At 40.7% G+C, this 9,392-nt stretch overlaps 1 protein-coding gene across 2 annotated transcripts in view; it reads right to left on the minus strand.

Annotated features, from left to right (window-relative positions):
* The window catches only part of LOC140075132 (multidrug resistance-associated protein 1-like), a 43,542-nt gene extending 41,746 nt beyond the window's left edge, over nt 1-1,796 (minus strand). Inside the window, exons 1-2 of one of the 2 annotated variants that reach the window (XM_072120646.1) lie at nt 1,389-1,796; nt 816-972 (exon numbers count right to left, since the gene is read on the minus strand). The gene's annotated coding sequence lies outside the window, so the exon portion shown is untranslated. The remainder of the gene's footprint in view (nt 1-815; nt 973-1,388) is intronic. The other variant, XM_072120647.1, reaches the window with a different exon arrangement.
* Nucleotides 1,797-9,392: the final 7,596 nt, after the last annotated feature.

The following is a 9,392-nucleotide window of genomic DNA, read 5'->3' on the forward strand; positions in this document are numbered from 1 at the left end:
CGACAATGAGCAATACGGTCATCCATTTAAATGTTCGTATTGCCTACTTTACATAAGCTAAACGTCCTAAAAACACAGAGCAATGTCCTATTTTCTCTGTTATTTCCGTTCCATACACTCCATAGAAGCCTATGGGAACATTTGAAAATTTGTGTTGTGCATCTGGTTGTGCATCAGATGCTGCCGTATGTACATGCAGATATCAATAAATAGTTTGTGAACGTAAACACTCATACTGGCTTCATACTGTTCTGGCACAGTATATAGATTCTACAATGAATCAGATTAAATATTCACCTGTCAGTACAGTGCTTATTAGGTTACTATTATTAGTTAAACGTTTACTTCCGCCCAGGATGTAAGTGCTGCTGATTTTCCAATGTGGAGTATCTTCAGTATTTGTGCCCAGTTCTATACCGAGTAGTCTTCACTTGATTCATTACAAAACATACAGCAAGCATGAAGCCGACTGCATGTGAAAAATGTACCGTGCATTGGTTGGATGTCATTGACCAACCACAGAGCAGAGGACAGAACAGCTTCCATCATAGTGATATTTAATACACGTTGTCTTTGCTTCTCCCAAAACAACAGCACCAAACTTGATTAGAATGGAGAAGAAGCACTTCATACATCACTGTGATGCATGGAGTCATCAGTCTGTGAAATTCAGCCACCGCATGATCCGTTTTTGTGTGCAGTGGGTCTAAGTATTTTCACACTGTAGATTTTGGGCACAAATTTCCACTAGGGAGGTTCATGTCAAAATCCCATTCACTTTAAGATAATATACATAGTATAAATGTTATACATACCCTAATATTCGAGCAGTCACCAGATAAAGGATTTGGCGCAGTATAAAAACTGAGGACCTAGTATTCTTTTAGCAGCAGGTTTCCAAGTGAAAAAAGTTAAGAAATGTTCACAAACTAGTCCGACAGTGAATCCTCACACTCTTGTATACGTACAAATCTAAGGGAAATACACAGATAGATCTCATAAGTTTCATTGGGTGGATTGTATATACATTTCCATATAGTGGTAAATAGGACTGTGAAATCGCAGCAGATTATGGACAGAAGATCCGTCTATGGGTTGTCCTACCAGATATTGATGCATTTTGACACATTTACTGCCAAAGTTTTCCAAGTTCAAGTAAAGTTTTGCAAAAGCATAACAATTCCCATTTATCACATTCCTGATCCATTATGAGACATTCTAGGAAATTCGTCTCTAACATGAGAAATGTATTTATAAATGCAAAAACTCTGTCTGTCTGTCATGTTATGTGTAGTAATGCAGCAGCACAATGAGCTCCGTGCACTGTACACACTGCAGGCTCAGGCTATAATGTCACATGTATAATAATAAGTGTATAATATACGTACGGTCAGTGCTGTGGTGCCGGCAGTGTCCCCTCAGAGGCGGCTATGATAGAATAACACCATTATATAATAGATAGAGCCGCTGCCAGGAGAAGGGAGGACACACAGGAGAGAGGGAAGTGTATGAGCAGGGAGGAGGCTGCACTGTATGACAGGAGGGTGGAGACGCCATGTTCTTCAAGTTACTACTCCTCCGTATATAAGAGGGAGGGAGACACAGTCAGCATATAGCCGGCCATACTGAGCTGTATGTGTACTGTGTGCTTTACTGTACACAAGTATGGACGGCCCGAGGGATTATAGCATATGTATAGAGCAATATGGCCGTGTACAGGAGGGACAATAACACACATATGATTATGGCCGGCCGTGTACATTATACTTATAAATTTTCACTATAATTTGTGAGGTGAGGCGCGGGAAAGTCGCCAGACCCGCACACTATGATGGCGGGTTTACGTTACACCTCACACAAAATTGGCTTCTGAGGTTAGGAAAGCTAAAGGAACTGAATAACCTTTAATTTATATGTTATAGATCAGAGACACACACATATGTATGTGTATACACACGCTTGCATTTTGGACAGAAATAACACCAAAGTAATCCTCAAGGCTCAATAAAGCTTGAAGGGTTTCTCCAGTGACATATAAGTTAGCCCCTATCCTGTGGATAATGGTTATCTTGCTGATTGGTGCAGGTCTCAGCGATGGGGCCCTCACAGATCACAAAAACAGGGGTCTGTACCCCAAGATAAAGAGCAGAGCGGTCGTGCATCCGGGGGCCGCTCTATTCATCTTTATGGCACTTACGGATATAGCAGAGTATGGCACTGTTATCTCTGTCAGTGCCATAGAGATGAATGGAGCAGACAGCACATGTACAACCAGCTTCTCACTTCATCGCTGGGTACAACACATCCCTGTGGATAGGGGCTAATTTATATGTCACTGGAGAACTCCTTTAAGCTTGATGAAAAATAGGCAGGGACGCAACTTGATGCGGTGCTGAGCAGTGGCGTAACTTGAAGCTGAAGGGCCCCAGTGCAAAGTCTTTGCCAGGCCCCCGACTGTATTATATGGTTTATAGTACTTGTCTTCTTATATGGAAATGTGATAACTTATGGCTCTGGGTCCGATTGCGACTGCACCCTCTGCACCCCCTCAAGTTACGCCCCTGGTGCTGAGGTCTTGGTCACCGTGTTGACATGCGCATTAATTACAATTTGTGTTCATTGGGTAGTAGTAATTCCAGAACGCAGATGCGTTTAGACCTAAACACTTGCGTTCAGGAACGAGCATAATGGGGCAGATTTATCAAGCAGTCTGAAAGTCAGAATATTTCTAGTTGCCCATGGCAACCAATCACATCTCCCCTTTAAAATATTCATGAGCCCTGGTAAAATGACAGCTGACCTGTGATTGGTTGTCATGGGCAACTAGAAATATTCTGAATTTCAGACAGCTTGATAAATCTGCCCCAATGTGTTTTTCCTCATTAACCTGAAAAACACGTTGTGCTAGTTCCTGAACTCAAGTGTTTAGGTCTGCATTTGGGGGGTTTAACTTTCACGATAGACTTCAATTGTGTTTCAAACCACAATTTCAGACCCATGTTTTATCACAGCTTTAGGGGCACATTAGGCGTGCTCTTTCCAATTTGTAAAAACCACTACTATAAAATACAATAAAATTGGGTCACAGGTTTTCCTTATTTTTCTCTGAATTAGTTTGTTAGGGCAGATATATCGCACCTTGAACACCAGTTTTCTGGCATGGAAAGGCACCATTTCAGGTGCATGCCATTAAAGTTTTAATTGTCAATTTAATTGCCACTTTTACAGTGGTAGTGCAGGGAACAAGGTGGGGCCGAGATGGGAACATCCTACCCTTGCTAGGCTAATATGCTATAACCTATAGCAGTGGTGGCGAACCTATGGCACGGGTGCCAGAGGTGGCACTTAGAGCCCTTTCTGTGGGCACTCAGGCCATCGCTGCAGGACAGAGTTCACCAAACAGGACCAAATCTTCCTGTAGTCCCAAGCAACTTAAGAGATGCTGCAGTCAGTGCTATTTTAAAGTGACACTTCATTGGCTGTTTGGAACTGCTGGACCCACCATTCATCCTGTTCTGAGAGACCCTGGAGAGAAGCTACCTGCCCTCTTTCAACTGTATTGGAGGCCTTGGGCGGCAGATACAATTGAAAGATATGGAAGAACAGGTAGCAATAAGTTACTGCTTAAAATGCCACTTTGGCACTTCATGGTAAAAAAGTGGATTTTGGTTGTAGTTTGGGCACTCAGTCTCTAAAAGGTTCACCATCACTGTCCTATAGGAACCTCTTAATTCTGGCATGCAGGGGCGTAACTATGACATGCAGAGCCCCATAGCATAGCAGATCCGGCAGGGAACACAGGAAGGGGCTGGGATTTATCAGGCAATGGCTGGCAAGCGCCAATTATTGGCACTCTGGCCCTTTCAATTTTACAGAGCCGGCATGTGCCGCCGGGAACCTCATTGAGTGCCGTTGGAGCCAGGAAGGGTAAGTTAACATGCAGGCTGGCTCTGGGGGCACACAGGTGCGCCCGTGACACATATTACACTCACATGTAAATACCTAAATACATAAACATAGTTATTTATACACACAGATTTATACACTCACACAGAGTATGTTCACATCACATATACACACACAGTGCCATATAGAAACAGCATATAAACACAAATACAGTATATACACACACACCATACACTCATCACAGATACACGTATACATCACATATATGTTATATACATATAATGCTGTACGATGTGCAGCATAATATGCATTTAATGGTGCTCGTCCTCCATTTTTAGTGTGTCAGGTCAGATGTCATGGCCCCCTGACACTGCAGGCCCCATAGCAGCTGCTATCCCTGTAGTTACACTCCTGCTTAAATGGATGATTAAAACCATTGCACAAAGAACTGTTCTTAACACATCAGCTCAAAAGTTTCCCATTTCTGTCCATTTGGGGAAACAAGCTTTTCCGCCAATTTCATCAACCATAGAATTTTGAATCAATGAAAATATATACAAAGCTATATTAGTTTATTTGGAGAGATTTATCATCCGTCCCATGATGCTGTGGGGTACAAAAAGAGGATTCGGCGGGATATCCGGTGGGATACAGCATATATTTCTATGTCAGGTCCTATCTGGAATAGAAAAACATGCAGCATGTGAACTTTTGAATAGTGAAAGTACCCCATTATCTCTATGATCGTTCTGTCCCGAAGAGTAAAATGGATGAGTGGAATGCAATATTGGCTCTGATGATACACAGACAATCCGGACCTTCCATCTAATTTTTTATCGCTGTGCATCAAAGATAATGACATTTTTTAGTACGGAGTGTGCGGTCGTGCGCCAAATACATAATGTCTGAGCGCTACAATCTATTACAATGTAGAAACGGACACTCGTAATCAGTCTACAATACATGTAATAAATACGCCTCAATTTGTAGTCTAACAAAAAAAAAAAGAAAAAAAAAATGCATGTTTTCATGTAATTTCACTTTATTTGTATTTTTTCCAGCATCCCAGTACATGGCATAAAATATAACATTAGGACACTAAAAAGTCCAATTTGTCTTACAGATAACAAGCCTTCACAAAGCTCCATATACTCTATTATAAACTATGGGGAGACTAACCGGTGCTTCTACCCTGAATTCTGGCAGAGAACCACTGTCATTTTTGCACGTGAGAATTTGCAATTATTTCAGATTTCCATCGCAACCATGTGGGCGTGTGGGAGGTGTGAAATGGCGCAATGTCCAGTGGAGTTGGAGGGCACAGAGTGAATTCCTTTTCCCAGAGGCCCAAGCCGGTCCCTACTTAAGGACACCCGACTTACAGACAACCCATAGTTACAGATAGACCCCTCTGACCTCTGGGGAAGCTCCCTGAATGCTTTACTATAGTCCCAGGCTGCAATAATCAGCTGTAAGGTGTCTGTAATGAAGCTTTATTGATAATCCTTTGTCCGATTACAGCAAAAAATGTTTAAAACTCCAATTGTCACTGGGGCCAAAAATTTTTTTGTCTGGATCTACAATTATAAAGTATATAGTTTCGACTTGCATACAAATTCAACTTAAGAACAAACCTCCAGACCCCATCTTGTACGTAACCCGGGGACTGCCTGTATTCGCTGGGCTTGGGGGCGTATGATTAATATCTGTAATCGTGTAACCTAGATTTGTTTTAATGGTGTAACAGTTACTGAATGTTCTGACCAGTTTTAGAATCATCAGCGTTCGGCTTCTTCACTTTGCATACAATCCGCACCTTTATTTTAGGCCTCTTGGCCACAAGTGAGTTCAGCCGCTCAGGAAACTGAAGGGATCTCCTGACCCGAACCTTGGGAGAACCCTTCAGCGCATGGCGCGATTTTCACTGACTGCACTCACTCGTGGCCAAGGGGCCTTAGACATTAATTGTATATCGAGTCATAACCCTTCACTATCCCCCTTGCTGAACATGGATGGTCACAAAAAGTTCCAGAAAATTTTAAACTCCCTATTATTATTTACACTAATCTAACAATTCCCTTGAACAACAAAGAAATTCTTTGAGGTTTTCCAAGGACAATGGAGCAAAAGGAAACCCTCATTTAGAATGAAAAAGAGAATCCATTTACTCCTGCAGTATTACTTGACTGGCAAAGTATAGTTATGGCTGTAGAGACACAGGAAGTTGGATCTCGTTTTTCTGGCACAGATTCGTTTCTCAAACTGACCTCTTACATTGGCTGAAGCTTCTGTATTGGTATTTCTATTTTTTTTTTTTTTTTTTTAACTCCCCTCCCAATATTCTGTGCAATGTACTAGGAAGCTGTAAAGATGAACCAAACATGAGAAATTGCCAAAAGCTCAGTTGTGACATTTTCTATGGGTTATGTTTTTACAGTTTACACTGTGTTGCTCAAACGACACATCCACTTTACCCTTCGGATCAGCACAATCTTGGAGATATCAATTTTATATTGTTTGAATAATTTAAGGTACTAAAGGTGATGTCTGGAAGCCTTTAGGAGGCTGTCAGGGGTGTTTGGAGTTCTTCAGGAGACAGTAAGAGAAATGTGCGTTGGGGAGATGGCAGCTGAGTGCACAGGTACTTGCCTCCGTATTGTTAAAATATATACAGGCAGTCCCCGGGTTACATACAAGATAGGGTCTGTAGGTTTGTTCTTAAGTTGAATTTGTATGCAAGTCAGAACTGTATATTTTATCATTGTAATCCCAGCCAGAACTTTTTTGGTCTCTGTTAATTGGATTTTAAAAATGTTGGATTTTCATAAGAATCAGGATTAACACTAAAGCCTCATTACAGACGCCTGTGATAACTGTTATAGCTGATCATTGTAGGCTAGGACTAAAGTACAATAAATTACCAATATCCAGAGGTCTGTTTGTAACTAGGGGTCGTATGCAAGTCGAGTGTTCTTAAGTAGGGGACCACCTGTACTTTAAGGATACTATGTATAGCGTGATGGAGTTATTTTGAGATAAGAAGTTTTGTAGAAACAGAATTTAGAGCTATAAGGAATACTCTGCTCAGCACCTTATTGCAACCCGATATTTGGAACCATTTTTAATTCAGTGTATGTATATGTTGAATGTTTTTAAAAATATAATAAAATTCATTATTTTTTATTGTGTGGTAAAGTTCCCTTTATATAGGAAATGTATGTATTGAAATGAGGGATACCAATGGTTAAAAAAAATAGGACCAAACTAACGTTGGTGGAATAGAATAAAAGCAGCGCAATTCAGAGCAGATTTATTTTGTCACATTGTAGGGGCTTTTGGTAATGTGAACATATGAGAGCTTATTTGCGGGGTGAGATGCAATGTTTTTGGGGGTCTATAGCTTATTCATGAGATTAACTATTTAAAGGGGGGGGCACATCATTTTTATTTTGGATTTTTAGCACTTTTCCCCACCCACCGTAACACAAAAATAATATTTTATCTTTATTCTCTCTTATTTTTTCACACTTGGGCTTGAACTAGCGTTCATCCGATCGCTTGTTCAAGCCCTTACACACGTATTTCAGTGTACAATATAAGTAACTGTTACAGCAGGGTCCTGCGAGGAGGCAGAACCCAGGGTGAAGAGGAGCCAGACACCGGCACTTGCGGGACCCGATATCCTGCAATCTTCTTCTGACGCGCCCATGTAGAAAGGCGACGCATCAGAAGAAGTACCCTTAATGGCCGTCGTAAAAACCGGATATGGCAGTCATTAAGGGGTTAAATACACTGAAAATGCATGTGATTAGCTGGTTTGAATCAGTTTGTAAACATGCAAAAACGTATGCGTTTTCAGTGCATTTAAAAAACGCACCAGTTGACCCCCACAGATTTTTGGACCGAACTTCCGTGGGGAGTGTAGAGCATACATAAGTTATTAAATGTTTTATGTAATATAAATGTAATCTCTACAAGTAAACCTAAAGTCAGTTGCACTAAATAGACAATGAATGTTAGAATTTCAGCATTTTTCACCCTCTTACTTCCTATCCAACCTTTCCTTTCAATTTAATTAACATCCATTGTTTAGGTGCTCCACCTATATCCTTACATTAAACAGCCTCTCCCAGGATACATGTCAGTCACACTTCACATTAGAGATCTGTCAGTAACTTGGTGCTGGTTTTGTTTGCTCAAGTCTTCCGCTGCGCTGCTCTGCAACATTTCGGACTGAAACAATGGCTCTAATTATATATGGAGAAGAGAGATTATATATAATATAATATAAATACATATACACACACTGATCAGGCATGATCGCTTATTGCTTTAGCATCATGGGAAGGAGTAGGATAGAAGACATAAGATAGGATTGCCTTGAGATAAATGCAACAACCCGTCAACATGCAGAATGGTCATGCAATTCAGGCGGTGCAAAAACTGGCTAATCTTTAGTAAAGCTGCCAGGCAGATGTATAGTGTCATATGTTGGTGTGTTTTAGGACTGATCTGTTTACACCCCACCACATAAACAAGCCACATTTTCTTTTGGACTTTAGGCTTTGTTTTGCCACGTGGGGGGGGGGGGGAATGGGAGTCACAAGGTGTATGGATGGGAAGTGGTTTTTGAACCACTGACACTGAAGCAGCAGCGTGAAGGACATTATGCAACAGTATTGAGCAGCTTCGTTCCAAATTAAACCCCCCCCCCCCCCTTCACTGGTATTTTTTTGCATTGCTAATTTTTGTCTGCAAAAGCGATATCCAAAAATATTCTGCGGTTTTATTTATTTTCTTGGCTGCCTTGTCCAAAGTAAAATTTTTAGTTTCCCAAGGCCGGCGGCACACGTGGCGCTTTGAACCAGTTTCTTTGGGTAATTTTTTTAAGCAGTCCGTTAAACGCATGAGTTTTTGAAAATGCACAAATTTTCCGTCGCGCGCCCCCCCCCCCCAATTATAATTGGGAAAAACGGAAAAAAACAGATTCCTTTTCAAAAACATGTGCATTTAACGGACTGCTTAGAAACAGCCCAAAAACGGGTTCTAATGTGCCGTCGGCCTCAGGTGTGTTGGAGTTATGAACACTTCACATTCTCACCTATTATAATTGGGATTTCGGAATGAAATTGAACGTGTTTCACGGACCAAATGGCAAGAATCCAGTCGGAAGACCTTTTCTCCAGGACACTTACCATAAAAATTTTCCAAGAATTAAATAACCATAGACACCAATGTATATCAAAAAGTACATATATATTTGTTTCCAAGCCAATTCACAGCATGTTCTTACAACAAAACACACATTGTTATCTCAAGATTACACATATAAAGACGAGCAGAACAAGTTCTCAGTATTAAGTTTTTTTAGAAATCGTAAAGGTTACAAAAACATTTGCAAAAGAATAGCATTCTGTAAAATGAAAGTATAACTTACCAAAAAAATAAATAGTTATAACCCAACAATATTTTTTTTTTCTCTCCAA

Source organism: Engystomops pustulosus, chromosome 8, assembly GCF_040894005.1.
Source record: "Engystomops pustulosus chromosome 8, aEngPut4.maternal, whole genome shotgun sequence".
NCBI lineage: Eukaryota > Metazoa > Chordata > Amphibia > Anura > Leptodactylidae > Engystomops > Engystomops pustulosus.